Source organism: Mus caroli, unplaced genomic scaffold (assembly GCF_978045245.1).
Source record: "Mus caroli unplaced genomic scaffold, Mus_caroli_1 scaffold_5, whole genome shotgun sequence".
NCBI classification, from domain to species: domain Eukaryota; kingdom Metazoa; phylum Chordata; class Mammalia; order Rodentia; family Muridae; genus Mus; species Mus caroli.
Genome location: NW_028227260.1, coordinates 33,665,041 through 33,692,685, shown reverse-complemented (window position 1 = coordinate 33,692,685; position 27,645 = coordinate 33,665,041). Strand labels below are relative to the sequence as shown.

Here is a 27,645-nt window from a genome sequence, read left to right as displayed (position 1 = left end):
CACTGTGGGCATGGGATTAAATCCTTCACCCTAGCTGCCTGGAAGTCAGTCTTCCACCAGCACCTTCAGATGAAGAGGTAGAACTCGGAGCTCCTCCTTCACCATGCCTGCCTGGACACTGCCATGCTCCCGACTTGATGATAATAGACTGAACCTCTGAACATGTAAACCACCCCCAAGTAAATGTTGTCCTTATAAAAGCTGCCTTGGTCATGGTGTCTGTTCACAGCAGTAAAACCCTAACTAAGACACCTATCTAATTAGACCATCAGTGACTCCACAGGAGAGAGAAGCTAACTGTCTGTATAGACACTCAGCTCCATATCGTCCAGAGCAGAAAACTTTAACCCTGAGAGACACAGGGTCAGACATGTGCTAACAATCTCATTCAGCACAAGACCCCAGAAGCAATGAACAGGAGATTTACAGCAGCCCCATCACAATACGGTCTTTATGCCACCAGAAATGACATGAGAAGGCAAATATAAACAGGCCTAGCACATGCAATGCAAACAGGAGATCATGTTCTAAACAGACAATATAATCCAAACACAAACAAGTGGCTTCAGTATTGGCCAGAAGAGAATATTACCAAATTGTTGTCACCCACATTTTGCTGGGCTATGTCTTACAACCCAGGGTTGTCTACATAGTTTGTCAATGTACAAGCCAGGTCTGAATAAATGCAGCAGAATGAATGTCACAATTAGGTGTGCAGAAATGAAAAGTACTTTACCTGAGGGTACCCAAGATTCATTTTATCCCCTCCCCTTTCTGTTATGACAAATAGTAGCTAATTTTACTCTAGGTCCCTGGGCTATCTAGCCTCTAGTCCTGGTCACCAAAGCACTGTCAGGTGTAGGTCCCATCTGTTGGAGTGGGCCTTATGTCACTTCAGATGTTGGTTGTTGCTCCACAGGACTATGCCACAGATGCCCTGGCATATTTTGCAGGCAGGACCACAATCATCTCTGGCTGGACTGATGTTTGCATTTCTCTATTGGTGGCTTGAAGAGTACTTTTCTGTACCTAAAACCTTCATCCTGCCTGACAACCTAGAGGCAAGTTGTGGGAAAGAGAGAAAAGAACCCCTGTTAATTAATCCTTTACTTAGAATGTTCGGGAAACGCATCTGAGTGCCAGAGAATTCAGTCCAAGTATGAATACTGTATTCTTTACAAAATGCCCCTGAATAATCAGACACCATATTCTCTATGAAGGAGCACTCTTTACACAGTTTGAACTGCTCACTTTACACTGAGCAGCGATGAAGTGAGTTGTTGAGTACTAGATCTGTGGTAATCCACAAACGGAACTTCTCTAGTACACCCTTGAAGCTTCCAAGCACACCAGAAATACATGAACTTGGGGATATTTGCTACTCTGTAAAATATCAGCCCTATTCACTAAAATGCAAGAATTTAGTTTTGCTCCCACCTCGTGGCTTTCATTAGAACTGCATCAGTGTGAGTCAGGCCTGATGGACTATGGTAGGGAGGGAGAGAACATAGGCTGGGAACTGGACTTGATGAGACCTTCCTTAACTCTTCAGTTTGGGAAATCTTTCACCTGAGTATATTCTGATTGCATATAAAAATTCATGTCTTAGACATATCTAATATATACCCGAGATTGGAACCCAATCCTGGTCTAAGGTAAAGTATAGACTTGATGAAATTATAGAATCTAGTATGAGTCTAAGCAGGAACACACACATGCAGGCACACACTCAACACACAGAAGCAAATCCACTTGTGCACATAATTCATTTGCTCCATGAATCTCAACACAATCAATAATGCCACTGTTTATAGAAAATATATACACACGTACAAACTCTAGGAAATGTGTGTGTGTATGTCTGTGTGAGGTTGTGTGTGTGTGTGTGTGTGTGTGTGTATGTGTGTGTGTGTGTGTGTGTGTGTGTATGGCTGTGTGCATGTGTGTGTGTGTGTGGCTCTGTGTGTGTGTGTGTGTGTGTGTGTGTGTGTGTGTGTGTGTGTGTGTATTGCTTTGGCATTTTCAATGTTTCCCTGAGCAAGTGGCTGGAAGTGCTACCCTCCTGGGGCATGAGCCTGTGCAGCACAAACTCACCTATCCATGGGAGGATTGTGAAGGAACAATAGTGACAATGACACCAGAAAGACCTGGGAATGCAGTACACATGCACCACATGTGAGGACCACTAATCTAACACCTGTAAGTTCTGGGAATCCAGATATAATAGAATTGTTCCCGAGAGCCTTGGCCCATCCATCTGTTTGAGATGGCAGGGTGTTTTTACACATGGAATTCACACTGAACCTCAAAAGTCTGCAGATGAAAATGAGGGATATGGTTAACCTATTGAGTAGATAACTATGGTGGAAGGGAACTAACCTGCATCCACATTTCTTTTCACTCTATCTGACTGGGAGACTCTACAGGATGCTGCATTCTTCTCAATGAGCTCCTGCTTCTGGGATGCAGAGATCAAACCCTTCTCTGTCACACTGGATGGTAGTACACAGGGAAATAAACACATGAAGTAGAGGAAACCAGGATGAGAAAGCATCTAAAACCCAGAGGAGGGAATGATGGTGTCCTGTTGGAGCAGACTACTTCAGTGGAAGGTATACACAATGCCTTTCTCTTCCTAGCTCATCACACAACCCTGAACTCACACAGCAATGGCAGGGAATGAAACACAGAGTGGAAATGAGACCTTTTCCTTTCCTGGTACCCTCCCTGTCTGTGTCCAATACACAGGCTCAGAATGCAACATTCAGAATCAGGAAATTCTCCAGAGACATCTGATGAAGATTGAATGAATTCCATTGGTCAATACTAGGACAAAGTCAGCATCAAAGCATTGAATGACAATATGAGGGGATAACTGTGTGGGAAAATGGGTGTTCTGAGTTATATTGATATAAATCATTATGGAAAATAAACAAGCAATGCACCAAACACCAGATCATCACTTAAGAAGCAGTAATAGAATTATAACACTAAAAAGTTATCATCATATCAATAAGTGATTTAAATAACTTTCATGACCATATATTTAGTCTCTTCCAAACACCACAGGAGTCATTAAGGAATCAGGGATTGATATTGGATAAGTAATGCAGAGGGATGAGTACTATGCCAAAGGTGGTCCTCATATAATCTTGCATCTGAGTGAATTCCATTAGGTCATTATTTAACCCTTAATGTCCCACGTATAGAATATTCCTGGAAACTTCAGAAAGTTTTACACACACATAAACACACACACAAGGATGCACACAATGAAACAAATGCTGATGCAATACACAGCTCTCAGCTCAAAGGAAAAGTTTATTCTGGAGTCAAATATGAGTGAGAAAATATGAGTGAGACAGATATAGGTTACTACAAATTCCATGGTACAATATGGAAGCCGGGTGATAAAGTGTTTATAGTCACAGAGCAAATTAGTTACCAATCAATCACTTCTTGTATACATTAATTCAACTATTAAACAGGCCAAAACTATGCTGTTGGCATTAGATGATATCTGATAACACTTTTAGTCTTTTGTTTAGTAGAAAACTATGGTTTTGTTAAGATAATATAATGTGAAATTAAAAGAAAATTTTGTGCCAGTAGGACAGGTCCAACTTTATCTGACAGTGACAAGATTCTAGGTGATTCCAACATAGAGGGGCCAGGGAAGGGGTTCTTCTGAGCTGAAGAAAGCACACATAAACTGTAGTTAGAACTGCAACATTCCATTATATCCACACCACTGAAGTTCCAATCAGACAATCAATCTTTGCAGACCCAGCTTCTTTCTAGGAATCCCTGTCCCCACACACACAATGGCTCTCCCTCTCTCTACTCTAGCTCCCTGGTATCCAATAAGGTGTTGGTTGAGGGGCCAGGAAGTCAAACCACATCCTGTAACAAATTCACCAATGACTGTTATACACAGGATGCTGAAAGCTACTCAATAATGTTCTTTTAGGGTGAGTCTAGAGAAATAGCCTGTGGACTCGTCTCTGGGACATGTCCCTCATTTCCTTCAGTAGACTCAGTAGCCTCTACATGCTCTTAAGGAAGTAGGGGCAAAGTGCAATGAACATCAATCAAGTAAGTCTCCATCATCGAGTAATCCATGCAGATCATTCATGAGTATCATTGACATTTGGTTTCAGACAGTTCACAGAAAATTGAATATTCACATCACAGAGAAGGCCACACATAGTACTTGTAGTTTAAAAATAATACCAGGAATACTTGAATGTAATAATATCAAATATTTGTGAGCTATCTGGGTACATATTCCTATTTTGCCTATATATTAGAAAGGCTCAAAACATTGCTGAATTACTACATAAATAAATGCAGAAAATACATGTTCATGGGTTTGAGTGTTCATTATTGCTATGATATCTATTCTTTCAAAATTGTTCCACATATTCAATGTAAAAGAAAAATAATTATACTATTTATTTCACTTGGGTGTCTAATTCCAAACTTCATAGATAAATGAATAGAAAAAAGAAAGTAAAAAACAGAGCATAGTCAGAGAAGAAGATCGCATAAAGAGAGACCTCCATAAAGACCTAAGATGTCTGAGCCAGAATGGTATTGGAATCAAGGTTGACAAGTCAGGAAAGACAGAAATCAACAGTCATACTGATACTCACACATCTACAGATAACTGCCAATTTGGAGCCAACATTTCTCTGTGTATCCCATACTCAAATCAAACTTGTATAAGCTTGGCTGAGAAGTGAATAAATCTTGCTGCAACCCCCCCCCAACCACATCCACTGCAATTATTGACATATGTTCCATGAATGGCTCCCAGGACAACAAATATTTGACAAATATGAAAAGTCAATTCAGTGCAGAAAGGATTATGTGTCAGAGAACAGTACTGAGGTAAGCATAGATGCATACACACAAATAAAAATTGTGGGTTGGAGGATGGCTCAGTGGTTAAGAGTACTGCATGCTCTTCTCAGAGGTCCTGAGTTCAATTCCCAGCAACCACATGGAAGCTCACACCTTCTACAAGGGGATCTGGTGCCCTCTTCTGGCATGGTGGTATACATGAAAGTAGAGCACTCACATAAATTAAACTAATAAATATTAAAAACAAACATAAATTATGATCTATGTATCATGAAAGTACAAAGGAAAATCTCTGTCACTGCTTTCTAAGTGAAGATTTCATAGACAAGAGACCAAATAAAAACCAAAACTGGTGAATTAGAGAAGGTGAAATCATTAAAAGAATAAAACTACCATAGATTTAAAAAAAAAAAAAAACTTGTTTGAGGCATGACCAGGCTGGACTCACCAGACTATGGAGGTCTCCATGGAAATATCGTCAAGGTTATAGAGGAACATTGTTGTCGTGGTCATAGATGAGCCCTTTTATTATCCTCATGATCCTATGGAGGTATCCACGGAAATGTGTTCTAGGTTATGACGCTCTAAGTCGCAAGAGACCCGGAAGAAAAGAAAAAGCTCTGGAGATGCCGGGAATTGAACCCGGGACCCCATACATGCAAAGCATGTGCTCTACCACTGAGCTACATCCCCGGCTCTAGTAACAGTCTGATTACAGCCTATATCAAGATACAATGACTGAAGCAGCGTTTATAGGGCCTGAAGGGATCTTCATCACATATTTCTGTATGATTTATGGCTCCTAGTTTAGTATTTTTATGAGATGTTTACATTATTTATTCTATGAGAAAAGAATATATTTTCAATGAAAAGAAAATGATATTAATAACAAGAAATTTTGTGCTCTGCAAAACATGACAGACCTACTATGAATTGAGGGTATTATGTCAAATTTATTATAATGTGTTTCTACAGGATTAGGAAGGTCATACCAAGGTGGGGCAGAGGTTGGGAAGATGGCATTGCAAGGTTGGTACAGTGAGGCTGGGGCTGCCTTTAAGCCCTGTGTGCCTCCCTTGGGGAAAGGCCACCAGGAGTTCTCTGAGACGAAGACCCCATGGCTGCTGGAATGCAGGATAAAATTTTTTCTTTATCAAAAATGTACATTTATAAAGGTATCGAGGAGGAATAACCTTTGAAGATCAGTCAGTGTCATGGGGACAAGCATACATAAAGAAGTTCCTTGATCCCCTCCTTGGAGGAAACAGTCTTTTATCCTTGTCCTTAGCTTATAAGAACTCCAGTGAAGCCCATTTTCTTCACTACTTTGTTCACAGGCTGCACATTTGGATCAGCTGCTATTTGGCAGTTTGAGCCACTGAAGTCCAAGGTGCAGCATTGTGTTGATGTCATAAAGCTATTTGGTTGGATAGCATATGGAAGAAGTAGACCTCAGAAAGGAGATTAACACACAGTGCAATAGCCTAGGTGATGGCCAGAAGACTGTGACAGGCATCATAGCCACGGACGCCCTTGTATTCTGCTTATGGAGAGTGTGGTTCCTGCGTCTGACCATGTCGGATGCTTTACATTTAACCCAGCATCCATGGTCCTTTGGTCTCCAATATGGCTGTCGATGTTCAGTCATTTCTTCTTATTCCACATGGCACAAATATATGTGTTGTGTGGAACTTCTTGTCCAGCATCGTGAACATTCTGGTTCAAGAGCAGTTTGTGCCCGTGCACATGTCTGAAGGTGTCCCTTCCAATTTTGTCAGTTCTGTGTGTAAACTTGCCACAGGAAGATAAGGACCTACAGTTGGCACATTGGGAGCAATCATGACAATTCATGCTGCCATCTGCCCCAAGATCCCTGAGGGGAGGCTCGCTATTGTCTTCCTCCCAGTTTTCACCTTCATGGTAGGCAATGCTTTAAAAGCCTCCATTGCCATGGATAAAGCTGGGGTGATTTATGGAGCTGCATCATGGCAAGCTCTCTTAGGATATGGTATATCATGTATTGTCATGAATTCATTTGGAAGAACAGGGAGCCTCTAGTGAAAGTCTGGTATAAAATAAGGACTAACAACCCCAAGAATGTAGATGGTTCTAAGTGAAGCAAAGTAAGTCACTATGGTGGTGCATCTGAACCTTGCTGCCTGGAAGGGTCTCAGCATCGGCTGCCCCAGTGTTGTAAATGTCCTCAGTACATGCCTGCTTAGCACATTATGGCATAGTTGTGAGATAAATGTTTGTAACTCTAAAAACTGAGTTACTGAATTATCAATATGTTATCATATCTCAGAGCATCAAGGTTTCCTGCAACTTCCCAAACACACATCTATTCTCTTTTTAAACATGCCTTTGCTTTCAGAGCTTGAAAAACTGTTTTCAATTTTTTGGCAGGCTGGTCATCTTCTTTCACAACTTTTCCACTCTCTATCACTTAATATGCTCTGGACAGTTTTCCTCTTTCATTCAAAGTAAATTCACTTTTTCTCCCCTAATATATGCTAATTTTAGCTTCCACTTGCTGTACTCCTCCCAGATCCACTCCATAGTCCCTCTCATCTGGATCCACTGACTTTCTGTCTCTCATTAAAAAACCACAGGATTCTAAGAGATCGCATCAAAACATACCAAAAGTAACTTAGAATAAGATAAAACACAACTATCACATAGAAGGTGAACAAGACAACAGAAAAGAAGAGCCCAAGAGTAGGCACAAGAATCAGAGACCCAACTATTCACACACTCAGAGGTCCCATAATAAGACAATCCTGAAAGCTATTATATATATATATATATATATATATATATATATATATATATATATATATATATATACAGACTTCCTGGTGCAGGCCCTTTCCTTGCTGCTTCAGTCTCTGTGAGTTCATATATGTTGATTTGGAGCGACATTATGCCAGATGGAAATCTATCTGCCTTTGGTTCCATGTTTACCACTTGTATTAGTTAGGGTTTTACTGCTGTGAACAGACACCATGACCAAGGCAAGACTTAATAAAACAACATTTAATTGGGGCTGGCTTACAGATTCAGAGGTTCAGTCCATTATCATCAAGGTGGGAGCATGGCAGCATCCAGGCAGGCATGGCGCAGGTAGAGCTGAGAGTTCTATGTCTTCATCCAAAGGCTGCTAGTGGAAGACTGACTTCCAGGCAACTAGGGTGAGGATCTTATGCCCACACCCACAGTGACACACCCATTCCAACCAGGTCACACCTATTCCATCAAGGCCACACCTCCAGATGGTGCCACTCCCTGGTCCAAGGATATACAAACCATCACACCACTCTTGGGCATATACATAAAAGACAATTCATTGTACCACCAGGTCACCTGCTCAACCATGGTCACTGCCACTCTATTCATTCATAACCATAAGTTGTAAACAAGTTAGATGTTCCTCAATAGAAGAATGGATAAAGTAAATGTGGTTCATTTATATGATAGAGAATTGCTCAGATGTTAAACATCAATTAATTAATCACAAAATTTGCATGCCAGTGGATGGAAGAGTACAATATCTTCCTGAGTGAGGTAACTCAGGTGCAGAAAGATAAATGTGGTATAAATTTGCTTCTATGTGGTTTCAGTTAAATAAAAAATAATAACCAAGGTACAATCTATAAACCCAGAGAGGTTCAGTATAGAAGAAGTGACTGGGGGACCCAGGAATCTATCTGGGAAAGGAGAATAGAGTGGATGTTGTGGATGAATGGGGAGGGTGCAAGAATAGGAGGATCAGCTGCATTGGAAGAGGGGTAATGGCATTGAGGAAGAGAACGCAGGACAGACAGAATCGATGGCGAGCTGAGAGGTGTTAAGGAGATTACTGCAGTAGAAATATTCTAAAATATATGAAGTCAATGCAAATGTAATCTCCAAAGAGAGAGAGAGAGAGAGAGAGAGAGAGAGAGAGAGAGAGAGAGAGAGAGAGGATTGTCACCTGTCCATCTAGTGTGACCAAACAAATCTTCAATACTGGGAATGTTTGAATCTAATAGAAATGTTGGCCAGAGTGGTCCCATGGATATCCCTCCCCCCAAACCCAGAATACTGCCAAGACAATAACTTAGTCTGTACAAGCTGACAGCAAGACCTCATTCCTTAAGGAAACACACACACTCACACACACACACACACACACACACACACACACACACACACACACCCCTCAGTGAACATGGAGAGATCAATCTGGTGCCTACATAGAACCTTCACCCCTACATTCTAGTGTCTTACGTACAGGGAAGTACTCTGCAAGCCAACAATAGAGAAATGCAAACATCAGTCCAGCCACAAATGTATGGATCTACATTGTGGTCCTGCCTGCAAAATATGCTAGGGCATCTGTGGCATAGTCCTGTGGGGGCAACAACCAATATCTGAAGTGACATAAGGCCCACTCCAACAGATGGGACCTACACCTGACACTGCTTTGGTGACCAAGACCAGAGACTAGATAGCCCAGGGACCCAGGGTAAAACCAAATACTACTGGTCTTAGGAAAGAAAAGGGGAGGGGATAAAATGACTCCTAATGATGTTCTGCTAAATACGTAGGTAAGCACTTTATTCAGAGAATAATGGTCAGAGAAAATTCTTCTTGCAGCTGAAGGGAGTAAATACAGAGCCCAACAGCAAAACCTTTATTTTGAGCAAAATTAGTGTAGGTCAAATGCTAGGCAGACTACTCCTCACCAACTGTCTTGAACTCTGCACTGACCTCTTGAGAAAACTGTACTAAGACCAAAATTGATGGCTGCTAGTCAGAGGATATGGCCCTGGCCTGGATGGATGGTTTGTAACTGTTTGCAATAGATTTACAGTTATCCAAGACTTAGTGAAACATTGAAGACTCTGGAATAGTGTTCAACAAAGAAGAGGCAACCCTTTTTCTTGATGGCCTGAGAGGGACTACAGTGACTGGTGCTAAGAGGCACCAGTGAATGGTTTAAAACTAAAGCCTTGGCGGTTCTGATTGGTGGTAAAAAGTAAGGCTGTGATTTTTTTTTTCTAACAGATGTTGTAACTGGTCTCTGGATCCAACTCCTTTTTTTCTATAGAATAAGATTGTTCGTGCTTGGCTGGAAGATGTTCTCCTACACTGTGTGATCTGGTATTGCAGCCTTATACACAAGAAGAGGCTTCTCTGATTTGGTCTTTCCTCTCTCTTTTAATAGCATTGTTGATGATAGTATGGCGGATGCACAGGCTGAGACTAGTCTGGTGGTTTCCACTTGACATCATACTGTCATGGCTGGCAGCTTTCAAGAACAGAGGGAAAGCAAATCTGACAAACACCAGCATTTGAAAGCCTACCTATCTACACACACTGATTCCTTTCATGGTGTAAGAGCAGGCCAGCCAGCCAGATGAGTGGTAGCATTTCCACTGTTTGAAAAATACCTCCATGGATCAGAGGATGAAACAGGGCAAAATCAGTCCACTAACTCTGGACATAAACACTGCAGTGTATTTACTGAAATGTGAAATATCCTTAAGTATTGAACAAGATTAAGTGGTGTACTTTACAGAGTCTGATAGCACTTCTGAAAATACTGATAATGTGTGTAAATTTGTACCAAAATATACACTAGAGAAACTAAGTCTAAACAGAGAGGCAAGCACTAAGAAGAAAAGGGATGCTGAGCCCTTTACTGATAACAGATCAAGTGGCCAGACTTCCCTAACTGTTGTATGTCAGGTCATTAAGGGTTTATTTTACTCAAGCATTGCTATGAAGACAAACAACCCAGGCAGAATCCTTGTTCATTTCATCTTTATTACATCCCTTAACAAATACTGATTCCAGAAAAAAAAAAAAAATCAGCAAATCCTCTTGCGGTTCTTATTCTGACTGATAATGAAACTTTAAAGAGATAGTGAAAACTTGAGGACAATAATTTTTAATATTTTATGTGTATAAGTATTTTGCCTTCACATATTCCTCTTTTATGCCTGGTGCTTGAATAGGTCGGAAGGAGGTGTCAGATCCCCAGGAACTGGAGTTATGGGAGTTTACGATCTTCTATATGGGTGGTCAGAATTGCACAAGGCTTTTCTGCAAGAAAGAGTCCTCTTTACCACTTCGCCATCTCCCCAGCTTCTCAAGAACAATGTCATTATAGTTTAATAGGAAAACACTAATGAGTCAGGAGCTCTTTTTCTGGCAGAAGACCCAGGTTTGGTTCCCAGCATCCACCAGGGGGCTCACAGCCATGCACAACTCCAGTTCCAGGGGATCTGATGCCTTTTCTGACCTCTTTGGATACCAGGCAACCGTGTGGTACATATATGTATATGCAGACAACATACTCACACAGATGAAATTAAATAAACAAATCTAAGGTGGGAAACAAAGGTGAAAAAGAAAGCCCTAGGGATACCTCCCTAGCTGTATTTCCCATCAGCAGTCTTTGGGAAAATAATAGAGCATAAAATGAGGAGAAGCTGTTCTTTTTAAACAAAGCCAGCATGGATATCAGCTTTGTGATTGACAGGCAACCACTGGGTAGGAAAGTGAATTTTAGAGACTGACCCACACAGTATTACATAAGCAAACAGTATTAGTGTGAGCACACCTAGAGAAGAGATAGAAGAAAAGGAAAAGTTAGAGTTTAGGTGATGATTCAGAAAAGTGGGCAGACTTAGGAGCAAGACTGCAGCTCTGTGAGAGACTGCAGGAAGAACAGGGGTTATGGGAAGAAGGAAAAGCACATGGCCCCATAAAATGGCACTTATTCCCTATTTGCTGTCCAATGCCTTAAATTGGATCCCCTCCTCAGGCCAGGTGCTTGGCTGACAGAATTCATTATTAACTCATATGCAGAGAGAAGGTGGCTTGTCTCCTCTCAGAGGGAGATTTCATTCTTTTTTTTCTTTTTTTTAATTTTTAATATTTTTATTACATATTTTCCTCAATTACATTTCCAATGCTATCCCAAAAGTCCCCCATAGCACCCCCCACTTCCCTACCCACCCATTCCCATTCTTTTGGCCCTGGCATTCCCCTATATTGGGGCATATAAAGTTTGCAAGTCCAATGGGCCTCTCTTTCCATTGATGGCCGACTAGGCCATCTTTCGATACATATGCAGCTAGAGTCAAGAGCTCTGGGGTACTGGTTAGTACATCATGTTGTTCCAACAATAGGGTTGCAGATCCCTTTAGCTCCTTGGGTACTTTCTCTAGCTTCTCCATTGGGAGCCCTGTGATACATCCAATAGCTGACTGTGAACATCCACTCCTGTGTTTGCTAGGCCCTGGCATCGTCTCACAAGAGACAGCTATATTTGGGTCCTTTCAGCAAAATCTTGCTGGTGTATGCAATGGTGTCAGCGTTTAGAAGCTGATTATGGGATGGATCCCTGGATACGGCAGTCTCTAAATGGTCCATCCTTTCATCACAGCTACGAACTTTGTCTCTGTAACTCCTTCCCTGGGTGTTTTGTTCCCAATTCTAAGAAGGGGCACAGTGTCCACACTTTGGTCTTCATTCTTCTTGAGTTTCATGTGTTTAGCAAATTGTATCTTATATCTTGGGTATCCTAAGTTTTGGGCTAATATCCACTTATCAGTGAATACATATTGTGTGAGTTCTTTTGTGATTGTGTTACTTCACTCAAGATGATGCCCTCCAGGTCCATCCATTTGGCTAGGAATTTCATAAATTCATTCTTTTTAATAGCTGAGTAGTACTCCATTGTGTAAATGTACCATAATTTCTGTATCCATTCCTCTGTTGAGGGACATCTGGGTTCTTTCCAGCTTCTGGCTATTATAAATAGATTGGAGCAGAAGCTGTGTTCCACTCACCAGCAGTCTCAAAATCCTGTGGCGGGGGTCGTGGGTAGCTGGAGAGTGTCAGCCGACCCTGCGCCCTAGCTACCCCGGTGCTTTTCTGACCAGAAGAGGCTTGTGGCCCTAAGTAGGCCGGATTTCTGCCTCCCCAACCAAAGCAGTCTCAGGTCCCGCGTGATTGGACTGGAGCAGAAGCTGTGTTCCACTCACCAGCAGTCTCAAAATCCTGTGGTGGGGGTCGTGGGTAGCTGGCGGGTGTCAGCCGACCCTGCGCTCTAGCTACCCCGGTGCTGGTCCAGCCGGATGAGCGAGATTTCATTCTTTTATCAAGGAGGCAGCAGCCTTCCATTAAGAAGGCTTCAAGGCTACTGTGAATAGTACCACACCAAAGCCTTATACTACCCACCCAAGTACAAATACCAGTTTCTTGTTTACAGCTTGTTAATCAAGGGAGCCAGACATCATTTGTGTTTGCCTGGGTTTCACACAAGAAAGCCTTCATTTCCTTATTCAGAATCCTATTTATGTTTATTTACTTTGCAGCCCCTGTCCACCTTTCTGCTCAGATGGGAAGGTGTCCTGGGACTCAGAAGGTTAGGTACCACACAGCTCTGATAGGAGAAATTATCCCAACGGAAGAATTATCCCTATCTCTTCTCTAGGTACCAGAGAAGAGAGATACCAGAGCCCAGGATCCATACAGCTTTGAGGTGGGACAATGTCCATATGGAAGTGCATCCAGAGCAAGGCAGCCCGGGAACCACAGCTCTCATTTGACACCTCCTCAGCAGAGGCTTTGCACCTCCCAGGGCACACTATCCCCAGCCAGCATAAACAGCTTGTTCTGGACTCCAAAACTTTCACAAAGTCTATCTCCAGCCCCTCAATAGGACCTTCTCCCGATAATGCTAATGTTAGGTGAAAAGCCTGAACAAATCCACCAATCCCTGAGCATGACAAAATTCAGGGAAGACCAGCCTAGGAGCTTCAGCACAGCTCTCTTTCTTTCCTCCCTTCTTTTTTTTCCCTTGGCTGCTTAGGAGAGAGATTCATACAAGGGAGCCAAGAGTATTATCTCTTGACAGGGTCCAGGATGCTGAAGGAGCAATCCCAGAGTGACTGCCTCCGCACTCAGGAGGAAGCGACAATCAAGAACTGAGCAGAAACAGTCTTTGTATAGGGTTTCTTAGGGGTAGAGATTCCTAGGGAGATTTCCAGGGTGCAGATTTCAAGTGCTAAGGTGAGGGCACTCAGGGAGAGTTACGTTTTCTTGTTTATGGATTGGTGGGTTTTCATGGTCAGGGATTGGTGGGTTTGTTCTGACTTTTCACCTAAAATTAGCACAACCAGGAGATAGAAAGGTTGAGGGCCTGTAGATGAACTTTGTGAAAGTTTCAGTGTGCTCTGAGATTGGAGGCTTTTGTTCTGACTTTGCACCTAAAAATAGGATAACCTGCAGTTGGTCCAGTTTAGGGGCAGCAGAGAAACTTTGTGAAAGTTTCAGAGAGCTCAGGTATTGGTGGCTTTTCTTCTGACTTTTCACCCAAAATTGCCAAACCAGGAGATGGTCCGGTTCATGGGGCTATAGATAAACTTTTTATCAGGCACAGATCTGCAGACAGGGCACAGGGGCATGGTCTGTTCCCAAGCTGCCCTCCCTAGCCCGGCATGAGTGGGAGAGGTTGCACCTTACAACAGCTACCTGGGCAGGATGATACACATGGTGTGTTTTGGGGTGCTTGCTCTTTTTCTATGAGGAAAAAGGGAAGTGGTTCAGGAGGCAGAGGGATCTGAGGGTGTAACTGAGAGGAGACGAAGTATGGGGGGCTGTAGGCAATTTGCACCACTGCTCCTGAGGAGTCTTGCCTTTCTATACTTTGTATAGGTTTAAACTCCCAAAGCAGGAACACAGCCAGAGATAGGAAAGCTGACAGGCACACCCCTGGGAGCTCCAGCAGCCAGGCCCCTCCCCTTTGCCTCACTCACTGTCATAAACAGTCTGTTCCAGCCTCCGAAAAGTTCACAAAATCTATCTACAGTCTCTCAACAGAACCATCCGTAGGTTATCCTGATTTTAGGTGAAAAGTCTGAACAAAGGCCACCACTCCCTAAGCACTCAGATACTTTGACAAAGTTTATCTGCAGCCCTGCAACAGGACCAATTGCAAGTTATGCTCATTTTATGTGAAAAATCTCACCAAAAGCTTCCAATCCCTGAGCACTCTGAAACTTTCAAAAAGTTTAGCCACAGCCCCTCTACAAGACAAATCTCAGGTTATCCTAATTTTAGGTGAATAAGTCTCACCAAAAGTTTCTATTCCCTGAGTCCTCTATAACATTCACAGAGCTTCTTTCTCTGCAGTCCTTCAACAGGACTATAGTCAGGTTAGGCTAGTGTTAGGTGAAAAGTCTGAACAAAACCCACCAATCCCTGAGCACTCTGATACTTTTGCAAAGTTTATCTACAGCCCTCAACAGCACAATCCTCAGGTTATCCTAATTCTAAGTGAAAATTCTGACCAAACGCCTCCAATCCCTGAGCACTCTGAAACTTTCACAAAAAGTTTATCTGAAGCCTTTCGACAGGACCATCTGCGGGTTATGCTAATTTTAGGGAAAATGTCTGTCCAAAGCCACCAATTGTTGTAACCCTCGAATTACTGATACTAGAGAGACTTCAGTGTTGTATACAGTTTGCCTCTGAGTCCCCCCACTCCACCCTCCACCCCCACCCCCCACCCCACCTCCACCCCCACCCCACCCCCTGCCAGAAGTTCCCATCCTCCCTGAAGCCAGTGGCAAGATATGCAGACAGCTCCTTTCTGTGCTGTGTCCTCCTGCAGCACCCAGGGGCTCATTGCCCCTCTCCTAGCTTTAGAATGGCACTACCCATAAAACCCCCTTAATGGAGACATTCTAAAGAGACATCCTCCCCACATCTGTGTCTCCAAAACCCAACACTTCTGCTGATAAGCAGCAGAACTCCAGATGCCTGTCCTTGAGATCTTAGAGAAATAACAAGCTCAGAGACCATGGATTAAAAGGTAAACAGAGGTCAGGTTACTCAGACAGTTATGACTAGCCATAAAATTAGTCCCTGAACAGACACCCATTAACTCTACTCCTGCTTCAGTACTATCCCACCAATTGATTACAGCCCTCTACTCCCCTTTCACACTATTACTAACTAGACTGTATATAAACCCAATGTTTTCTGGACTCAGGGTCTCTTGCCAGCATTCACACAGTGAGTGCTAGGTGAGTAATCTGAGTTTAAATAATAAAAAACTCTTTTGCGAGTTGCAGCAGACTTCATAATTCTTGAGCTCTTCTGTGTTCCCTGTGGACTAAGGGCACAACACAATCTTAGAGTACTCTGAAATTTTCAAAGGTTATCTGTAGCCCCTCAACAAAACCAACTGCAGGTTATCCTAATTTTAAGTGAAAAAATCAAAACAAAAGTCTCCAATGTTAGAGCACTCTGAAACTTGCACAAAGTTCATCTACAACCCCTCAAGACCCCATCTCCAGGTTATGCTAATTTTAGGTGAAAAGTCACAACCAAAGCCTCCAATCTCTGAACACTGAAAAATTTACAAAGTTTATCTACATCCCCCAGCAGGACCGTCTGGAAGTTATGATAATTTTAGGTGAAATGTCTGGCCAAAAGCCTCCAATCTTACTCTGAAACGTTCACAAAGTTTATCTCAGCCTCTCAACTTGACTATCTCCAGATTCTAGAAACTTTAGGTGAAAAGTCAGAAGAGAAACCACCAATCCCTGAACACTCTGAAACATTTACAAAGTTTATCTGAAGCCCCTTGGCAGGACAATCTCCAGGTCCTGCTAATTTTAAGTGAAAATTCTGAACAAAAGCCACCAATCCCTGTGCACTCTGAAACTTGCACAAAGTTTATCTGCAGCCCCTCATCAGGATCATTCTCTGGTCATGCTCAATTTAGCTGAAAGTCTGAACAAAAGCCACTAATCCCTGAGTACTGGGAAACTTTTACAAAGTTTATCTACAGCCTCTCAATATGGCAAACCCCCGATTATGCTAATTTTACAAGTAAAGTCTGAACAAACCTATATTGCCTCTCAATAGGACCCGCCCGGATTTTGCTAATTTTAGATGAAACATTTGAACAAAGGTTCAAATCCTTTGATCCCTGAGCCTGAAAACCCATTAATCCATGAATAGGAAAATCTTCAAGCTGGACTTGAAATCTCACCAATCCTTATCCTGGAAATCTATCTGGAACGTTCTGCTGGCAAAGAAACCCTTTATAATGAATATGTCTGCTCAGTTTTGGTCTGGCAGCCCCATCCTGGGAGCAGTGTCCACCGTTGACTGTCTTGGTCTTCCCTTCAGCATCTTGGACCCTTCCAGTGGATTTTGATTATATGTGCTGCTTTATGTGACTTAAGAAATCAAGAAGCGGTGATGAGAAGAGAGGATGGGATGAGAGGAGTTTGGCTAAGGCTCTTGAGCGCCTCAGCTCAGCTGAGGTACCCTCCCTGCTGAGGAAGCTTCTGCCCAGACACCTTTCCTTATAAGCAGAAAGGCCAACAGGGGCTTAATTTCCTTTCTGAGGTATCCTTCGTTTTGTCATTGTTTGCTATCCAACAAGTTAGCTTTTATGCCTTCAAAAATAACTCTGCACCCTGGATTTCAGTAATTCATAATGCCGAATATCTGATCCAAATACACAGCCTGTGAATCCAGTAGTGAAGGAAAAAAGGCTTCTCGAGAGATCCTGTAAGCTAAGGGGGAAGGAAGGACACAAGCGTTTCCTCCAGGGACAAGATCAAGGCACTTGACTTGTATGCTTCTCAGCTTGACACTGTTTAATTTTCAAGGTTCAGCCTTCCTCAGTACTTTACTAACTCCATATTTTTGCTGAAGAATAAGTTAAAACTGTATCTGAGCAGCCATTGGGGCCTCAGTCTCAGCTCGCGGTAGCTACCGCCAAAGGGAGGCAACAAGCCTGATGGCAGCCCCATCTTCCCAACCCCTGCCTCACCATGGCCTGATCTTAACTAACCCTGCAGAAACACATTATAATTAATTTGACATGATACTCTCAATTTACTAGAGGTCTGCTATGTTTTGCAGAGTACAAAACTTCTTATTAATATTTTTTCATTGAAAATAGATTCTCTCATAAAAGAAATAACATAAAAATCCCATAAAAATCCTAAACTGGAAGTCATAAATCATCCACAAAGATGTTTTGCAAATCCTTTCAGGCTGTATGAATGCAGCTTCAGACATTGTGGATTCATATAGGCTGAGATCAAGAGCTCTATCGGAGTGGGGATGTGGCTCAGTGGTAGAGCACATGCTTTGCATGTATGGGGTCCCGGGTTCGATTCCCGGCATCTCCAATGTGGCCTATGTTTTCTAGTTTTGCTTCTTCACAAGATGTCCCAGGCGTTAGCTTTCTGTTATGAGGGTATATATGCATAAGTAAATATTGAATACAGTGCTCATCTATGGCCATGGCAACAATGTTTATCTATAATTGTGACAACATTCCCATGGGATCTCCATAGTTTGGTGAGTACAGCGTGGTCATTCCTCCAGGAATATTTTCACAGTTTAAGGGAAGCTCTGCTTTCAGGCTGCTGGTAGTTTCCTTGTGGGGTATGCTTTCTCAGGTGATAGATAACAAGCGTGAATATTCTGCTTTGAGAGAATGGAAGGGAGGGCCGGCCAGAACATTCCTAGTTACTGAGAAGAAAGGGGAGGAGCGTTGTGGTTGTCATGGAAACCTGGGTTTTTTGTGGACACTCTTTTCAATGGCTACCTAATGGATGTAGTGCAAGCTGCATTGAATCTCCCTGAGGGTGGGAAGACAGATGCAGGGATCCCGGACCCACGTAGGCTCACTCCTAACTTCGGGATTTGTGGCTAGTATGTTGCTAGCAGAAGGAGAGAGATTAGTGACCATTCTGCCTCCTCAAAGGGTTCTGCACTAGGGTACACTGGAGCCAGTGCCAGGGCATTCTGGGGAGTGGAGGGTGGGGAGATAGGATCCTGGTCCCAACTTTCCACGTTGTAAATCAGGGATGAGAAGTAGAGCATTACTAGTAAAGCCTAAACAGTAGTCAATAATCGCCCAGTATAGATGTTTAAGATGATTATTTACATACACAGTTGGTTAGAGGACCTTCTTTTCTTTTTCTTTTCTTTCCTTTTATTTTTTTCCCCAATTTTCGGTTTTCTTTTGTTTTGAAACTGCATTTCATGATCCTCCTACCTCAGCTTCCTGGTGACGAGATTACAATTGTGGGACACTGTGTGCTTTGGATTAATCGGAAATTTTAAGTTGCCATCTTTTGTGGTACCCACGCAGCAGCGTGACCCTGATTCTCCACAGAAGCCCCTGCCATGCTGCTCTCTGCACAGCTACTGTCTTAATATCACTAACAAATCTCTTATGAAATGAATAGTTTTATTCAGTGCCCCAGTGCACAATGGCACTGAAGTCTTTTGCATTTTTCTATTTCTGTTTTCTGTATAACTTTTGGAAGCTTTTTTGCACGTTTCATAGAATTGGCTTTGGATTTGAACATTTCAAACCTTTCCCCTAGCCATGGACTTAAATCATCTCATTTTTTTAACCTGTGGAAATTTTTAGATTTCTAAGAATTTCACCTTCTCCATTTCTCCAATTTTGGTTTTTATTTGGTGTCTTGTGTGTGAAATCTTCACATAGAACCTAGTGACAAGGATTTTCTTCTGTGTATTCTGTTAGATATTATATAGGCTTATTTTTTATAAAAATGTTTTTGGATATGATACATATGTAAATCCTAATTTATATTTGTTTTTGTAATATTTATTAATTTGTTTTACGTGACTACTCTACCTTCATGTACACCACCATGCCAGAAGAGGGCACCAGATCCCCATATAGATGGTTGTGAGCCACCATGTGGTTGCTAGGAATTAAATTCTGGACCTCTGTAAGAACAGGCAGTGCTCTTAACCACTGAACGAATTCCCAATACCCAGAATTTGGATTTCTGGATACGGCTATGCACTTACCTCAGCACTGTTCTCTGAAAGACCATCCTTTCTGAACTTAATTGACTTTACATATGTCTCAAATATCAGTTGTATAAGAATACAGGCATGGAATATATGCCAATAATCCCAGTGCCTGGGGGAGAGGGCATGTAGCAAAAGTATGTTCAGTTCTCAGCACAGCCTACAGATAAGCTTGATGGGATAAAGCATTGAAACTATTTAAATGTTCAATTACAAGCCAACTGAATTTTATGATGTACTATGATAGAGCCATTTTAAAATGGTATAAGAACATATTCAAGGCAGTTGTAAAGTGTTTGCACTACCTTTTTATAGGAAAGGCAGTATACAAATTATTTTAAACAGTTTGAGACTTAATGGGTAGGAAATAAAAACCTCTATACTTAGAACTTGTGTGATAGGATGTGCACTGAGCTGTCAAACTGTCATCAAAGGTTCTCTGTAGGTAGTTGGATGATGAAAAGTTTCTCTCTTTTTTTTTTCATTTTGCTTATGTACATTTTCTATTCTCTCAGCGCTAAATGTGTGCTGTGTCTAGAAAAGCAGTAAAATAAAGTTTAAGGTTTTAAAAGCAGTGTCCTTCCTGTGTCACTGCTGCCATACTGCAGTTACAGCAGTTCTGATGCTACTATGACAGCTGGCATAGAACTAGGTGGCCAAAGCCAGTACAACGAAGCATGTCAGTATGAGAGACTCCAGTCTGGTCAAACAGACTAGGGAAGGGTTGTATCAGAGAAGCCAGAGACCAGTGTGGGATTTCATATTAACAACCCCTTGCAGCTTGCACAGATGATGCTGAGAACTGCATCAAAGGTTACATTCCTTCATCAGCGTATGTGTATGTTTGTATGTATGTACGTATGTATGTATGTATGTATGAATGTATATAAAAGTCAGGAAAGAGTTCCTAAAGGAAGTAGGGATTGGATTAAATATAGAAGCAAACTCAGAATTGCTGAGTCCTGGAGGGAAGTTACATTCCTGCAGCAGGAGTAAATGCTGTTAAGTCCGTTTTGCTGGTTTGTCAATCACCAAAGTAATTTTGTAAATGAATGATGTCATGGGTCCAGAATAGGACACATCTCGTTTTTGTCACCTGCTGAATATTTGCTAATCTAAGCTACTTCACTCTTCCAAACCTTAACTTTCTTGTTCACAAAATAAGAATCATAGTAACACCTACTCCATTTTCACAGTGCTGTGAAAATTAGCTAAAATATTAGAAATCCTACATAGTCCAGCACCTGATTGTCTCATGATAAATTTCTAATGCTAATAGAACAAACTATATCACAGCTTTAAAGACATAGTTTAATAATTATTATTAAAACAGCATGTGTGTGGAATTCAAAATGCTCGGAGGCAGACACAGTTTATTTAGAGGTCTTTGGTATGAGGTGTCAAAAATGCTTATAGTTTATAGAACTCAGAAAGGTATCTATTCTGATAAATGAGAAAATGGATGAAGGTACAGAATATTAAATATTGGCCACGGACTCGAGATGATAAGATGTTAAGCCCCTGACTTTGACATACACACTTTGCGATGTTCATTAAATACTTCTTTAATATTAGGTATCGTTTTCTCAGTCTGAAAAAATGTGGTAATGATGCAAAGTATTTCAAAAAATTGTTAGCATAAAAATAAAATGAAAAACTTAGATTAATTGCTTAGAGTTTGACATTGGGTTAGTGCTCAAGTCATTCCTAAAAAAACTGTCTGAATATCTACAATGTGTTAGATTTTGTGTTTAGATAATGCAAATTCATTTATAATGAGACAATGTCCTTGTTCTTAAGTAACTTAATTTTTCACCCAATGAAAAGCAGTACTATCACTGTTTAAATGGTACACTTTCTTGGCTGCCACCGCAGAACCAAAGCTTCAGGAGCTCCACATCACAGGGCAACAACAAAATATCTGAGAGGAGTCCCAGTGAGGTTCCAGTATTGACAGAGTAGCAAAAGCCAGAGGCCTCAAAACAGACCAAAGACTCAATGAAATGAACATTTGCGAGTAAAGATGACAAAAGTGTATACTGAGTGACACACTGTGACACACCACAGCTTCCAAAGCAGGATGTTGTGTTGTTGTTGTTGTTCACCTTTTTATTTGTTTTTAATGTTATTTTTTTCTTTTTGGTTATTTTTTTAAATTTTGTTTCCTTTTGGTGGGGGGATGGAGATGCAAGGGCACAGGGTGGAAATGGAGGGACAGAAAGATGGGGTGCATGATGTGAATTCATAATCAATAAAAAGGTTAAAAATGTATCCTTTCTTATCTAAATTATCACTTTTATATATTCATTAAAATAATGAAATTATTATCTTAAATTAAAATGCATCATTGAAATGAAAGGCCATCAGGTGAAAACATTTGAGTTGCATCTGAGTCCCATCTGAAAGATAGAGAATGACTCCTCTCCCTATGGAATGGATTACTTCCAAAAGCATTATTATTCATCATTGTTAGTATCTCCCACACCCTTTTTCTATGCTGTCATCTTTTCACATGTCCCAGTGTTTGTGTTAAGCTTGTATTAGGACACTATCAACCAACTTAGGATCTTCTAGACCATGACCTTACAGTCTCATAAATGGTTTTATATGTAATGTTAGTATATATTCACTGCAATTTACAAAGAAGATATGATTTCTTGAAATTATAATTATTCTATACCAAATGTAGTCTATTAACAAGCTCCTTTTGTGCTAAACAATTATGTATTCAAATTTCAAATGCCCTCTACTTTTCATAAATCCTCCACAGTTTCAGTTGTATTTGCTTAAGAATGTTTGGATAATGTATGGGGAAAATGGCTTAGAGTTTTGAACAGACATGAAGTTTTATTTTTCCGTTTAGATCTCTCTTCAGGCAATGTTCTTCTCTGATTTTGTTCTGTTTCCTGGGGTTTTTTTCTCTATACATTTATCTGTGAAGTTTGGAATTAGACACCCAGTTAAAGTAAATAGTATAATCTTTATTCTTGCTGCATTGAATATGTAGAATAGTTTTGAAACAAGAGACATCTTACCAATAATGAATCGTCAGAACCACGAACATAATATACTCTGAATTTATGTAGGTTGTAATTTAGCAATGTTTTCAGCTGTTGTAATATATACAGGTAACATATGCACCCAGATTGCTCACAAATAGTTGACACTTTTTCATTCAAGTATTCCTGGTATTATTTTTAAACTACAAGTACTATTTGTGGCCTTCTCTGTGATGCGAATATTCAATTTTCTGTGAACTGTCAGAAACCAAATGTCAATGATACTCATGAATGATCTGCATGGATTACTCGATGATGGAGACTTTACTTGATTGATGTTCATTGCAGTTTGCCCCTACTTCCTTAAGAGCATGTAGAGGCTACTGAATCTACTGAAGGAAGTGAGAGACATGTCCCAAAGACGAGTCCACAGGCCATTTCACTAGACTCACCCTAAAAGAATATGACTGAGTAGCTTTCAGCATCCTGTGTATAACAGTCATTGGTGAATTTGTTACAGGATGTGGTTTGACTTCTTGGCCCCTAAATCCAACACCTTATTGGATACCAGGGAGCTAGAGTAGAGAGAGGGAGAGCCATTGTGTATGTTGGAATAGGGATTCCTAGAAAGAAGGTGGGTTTGAAAGGATTGATTGACTGATTGGAGGCCATCAAATTAGAAGAACTCGCCCAGTGTCCTGAGGTCTGTGCACGGTCATGACAACTAGAACTCAAGCCTGGTCTCTCACCTTGTCTGCTTCATTATTACTCCTTACTCCATTGTGATATTTCTTGTAACTGAGGATCAGTGAGGAGCAATCTCTTCACCCATACCATACAGCGAGAAAATGAGAGAGCAGAAATCACAGGGGATCAAAAGCATTAGACCTGAAGCCCCCACAGCCCGGGTGTGGTCCTCACCTTTCACCTTATTGGGACTGTCTCCTGTTAGCTATGGCACATGCTAAGCTACCAGTCTCCTGAGCTCCTGGGAAATGTTTTGTTACCACAGCTTGTGTGGTTGGAGGAGTTCTGGGATTACAGACATGTACTGTCTCATACAACTGTACATGAATTTCTGGAGATCTGACCTCAGGTTTTCATGCTTTTCTGGCAAGCACTTTACCCAGGGACCCATTTATTCTCCCCACTTCCATTTCCTTCTCACTGCTGTATCCTGGGGTCTCAGATTCAAATCTTGTCACTAAGAGATAGAGGATTCTTAATGTCTGATCCAGCTACCCTTCTTCTAAGTTTCTCTCCCCAAAGCACAATGCACAGATCTCAAAAGGCATAAACAATTATAAGATCTTTCCTTGTAAAATAAATCATAACAGAACAAGACTAAAAATAATATAGATTTTCATCAGTGTGGGAGTCACTGAACAATCCAAGTTAGGTCTACATCCTCTACTAGAACGCAGGTATAATAAAGCAGGAGGTCTCCCTTTATCTATTACTATAAATGAGCTTTGATGTATTACTAAGTGAAGAGATTAAGATATTAAAAAATGTCTAGACCTGATGCTATGTAGTATACATTGGATGTGTGTAGCATTGGATAGCTACATGAAGCCATTCAAATATAAGATTAAATTCATATGAAATTCATATCTCATTTTCCTATAATACTCATCCTTTTCCAAGTGTTCATATATTCAATTTCCAAACTTCAAAGAAACTTACATATAAAGAAAAAAAAGTAAGATTTTTGCTCAACCTCTTGGGGTACTAGAATAACAAACGTATTTTGAGAAGTGGAACTGTTGGCTCTTCACTCTACTTAAGGAGCAGGAAAGGCTTCCCCTAACCTGGACTCGAATTGTTAACTTTGTTAACTTTGGAAAACATCAGGACAGGAAAGCCGCCAGGTCCGGTCTTAAGGAGCTCCAGCAGCCAGGGCACACCCCCAGACCTTCCTAGCTGTCATAACAGAGATTCCAGCCTCTGTAAAGGTCACAGAGTTTATGTCCAGCCTCTCAACTGGACCTGCTCCATATTATGCTAAATTTAGGTGAAAAGTCTGAGCAAAGCCCACCAATCCCTACACACTCTGAAAATTATACAAAGTTTACCTCCAGCCTTTCAACAGGACCCACTCCAGATTATGCTAATTTTAGGTGAAAAGTCTCAGCAAAAGCTATCAATTGCTGAGCAGAAGAACTCACCAATCCATGAACAGGAACACCCTTTAATTGCTAAGCTCCTTCAAGCTCATGAATTAAACTCCACATTCTACACCCTGTAAATCTCCTCCCTGGAAAACTCCTGCCACTTGTCTTTTATGAGATTTGCTGCCTGTTGTGACTCTCAAGAAGTTAGCAAACAATGAAAAGAAGAGAGGAAGTGAAACAAAAGAGCTGGGCTAAGCAGAAAGGCCAGAAAGAGCTGGGATCAGGCTGTAATGGAAATAATAAAAAATAAATACATAAATACATACATAAGTAAATATGGTCAGGATTGTAAACAAAGAAAGAAAGAAATGGGCCTTGGAGAGCTGATCTGTGCCACAGAGCTCCATACCCTAATATTTCCGGGAGAGAGCTGGTCTCCAAGGAGTGCTGGCACACTTGTGAGCACAGGTGAGACCACCACTTCTGCTCAAATTCCTGGCCCAAGAAGGACCAGCCTGGAGTCATCAGGACACTGGAACCAAGAGAAAGCTGGAGACAGGCTCCTTCGGTTTTCCATGTGCACCCTGGAGCTGACCCTGTGACAAAGCTCTCCATACCCAAATTCATCTTGGAGAGAACTGGACTCCTAGGAGTGTTGACACAAAGGCTTACAGGAGGGATGAGCCATAGTCAGAGACAGCAAGACCAGCTAACACCAAAGATATCCAGATGGCAAGAGGCAGAAGCAAGAACATAAGCAACAGAAACCAAGGCAACTTGGCATCATCAGGACCCATTTCTCCCACCACAGCAAGCCCTGGATACCCCAAAACACCAGAAAAGCAAGACTCTGATCTAAAGTCACATCTCAAGATGATGATAGAGTACTTTAAGAAGAACAAAATAACTCTCTTAAACAAATATAGGAGAACACAGGTAAACAGGTAGAAGCCCTTAAAGCAGAAACACAAAAATCCCTTAAAGAATTACAGGAAAGCACAACCAAACAGGTGAAGGAATTGAACAAAACCATCCAGGATCTATAAATGGAAATAGAAAAAATAAAGAAACCACAAAGGGAGACAACCCTGGAGATAGAAAACCTAGAAAAGAGATCAGGAGTCATAGACTCAAGCATCACCAACAGAATACAAGAGATAGAAGAGAGAATCTCAGGTGCAGAAGATACCATAGAAAACATTGACACAAGAGTCAAAGAAAATGCAAAATGCAAAAAGTTCTTAACCCAAAACATCCAGGAAGTCCAGGACACAACAAGAAGACCAAACCTAAGGATAATAGGTATAGACGAGAGCAAAGATTCCCAACTTAAAGGGCCAATAAATATCTTCAACAAAATTATAGAAGAAAACTTCCCCAACCTAAAAAAAGAGATTCCCATAAACATACAAGAAGCCTACAGAAGTCCAAATAGACTGGACCAGAAATGAAATTCCTCCCTACACATAATAATCAGAACAACAAATGCAATAAATAAAGATAGAATATTAAAAGCAGTAAAGGAAAAAGGCTAAGTAGCATATAAAGGCAGACCTATCAGAATTACACCAGACTTCTCCCAAAGATTATGAAAGCCAGAAGATCCTGGGCAGATGTCATACAGACCCTAAGAGAACACAAATGCCAGCCCAGGCTACTATACCTGTTGTGCCCAGTTCTCTGGAACACCAGAAGAGCACCAGAGAGTGCAAGTCTATTCTAATGACAAAGAGAGCCTTTGTTCACAAGTCAGACCCGGATCACAAGCCTTCCCCACTGCACAGGTTAGGAATGTGTTGCCCACATCCAGGGACTTAGAGTATTTATACATGCACATGCATAAGCAAAGATCCTCAGGCTTTGGGGTTACTGTGACTGGGGAGGTGACAAGGGGAAGCCATCCTTCAAATCTAATGTTTGTTCAGACAGCAGGGTGGAACTGTGCATCTGGGAGGGGGACCCTTCTGACCTGGGAAGTAACCTTATGGTGTTATCATGAGCTACTGTATTTTTACAAACTAGTCACAGCTGTCTAGGAATACTTAATTGCCCTTCCCTCATGGTCCAAGTGCGGGTCACTTATCATTTCAAGGATATTTGGTCCTTGTTTCCTTCAAGGACAGGAGCCATCTGCACCAGAGAAATGTTGGTTATCTATCAAGGAGAGTGTCAGCCTTGGTGACACAGCTAGTGTATGCTGCCTTTTGTCTGTTCCCAAACCTGGCATCTGCCAGCTCCCTTGGGGTCTGTAAGGGGGAAGGGAGTGCCACCATGAAAAGGGGAATTGCAATATCCCAGTGCCAGGCTAGGCCCTCTCTGTTTGCCCTCTCCAAAAAGCCGGAGGCATCTATGCTGGGAAAGGGGGGGAAAGGGAGCTCTAACTGCATAAACAGTGGGAAAGTGCAGTCAGGCTTCCTGAGTCTCTTCATGACCAGCAAAACTCTCAGTTACCATAGATGTAGAAACCAAAATATTCCATGACAAAACCAAATTTACACAATATCTTTCTACAAATCCAGTCCTACAAAGGAAATAATAGATGGAAAACTCCAACACAAGCAGGGAAGCTACACCCTCGAAAAAGCAAGAAAGTAATTTTTCAACAAACCAAAAAGAAGATAGCCACATAAACATAATTCCACCTGTAACAACAAAAGTAACAGAAAGCAACAATCACTATTCCTTAATATCTCTTATCATCAATGGACTCAATTTCCCAGTAAAAAGACATAGACTAACAGAGTGGATATATAAATAGGACCCATCATTTTGCTGTATAC

General features: G+C 41.4%; 2 non-coding genes and 1 pseudogene across 2 annotated transcripts; 2 read left to right on the top strand and 1 right to left on the bottom strand.

Annotated features, from left to right (window-relative positions):
- Positions 1-1,267: 1,267 nt before the first annotated feature.
- Positions 1,268-6,983, top strand: LOC110288445 (presenilin-associated rhomboid-like protein, mitochondrial pseudogene; annotated as a pseudogene).
- On the bottom strand, positions 5,488-5,559 carry Trnaa-ugc (transfer RNA alanine (anticodon UGC)). The gene has a single exon. It is a non-coding gene; the product is annotated as a tRNA-Ala (tRNA).
- An 11,028-nt stretch (positions 6,984-18,011) lies between the features above and the next one.
- Positions 18,012-18,083, top strand: Trnaa-ugc (transfer RNA alanine (anticodon UGC)). The gene has a single exon. It is a non-coding gene; the product is annotated as a tRNA-Ala (tRNA).
- The last annotated feature ends 9,562 nt before the right edge of the window (positions 18,084-27,645 follow it).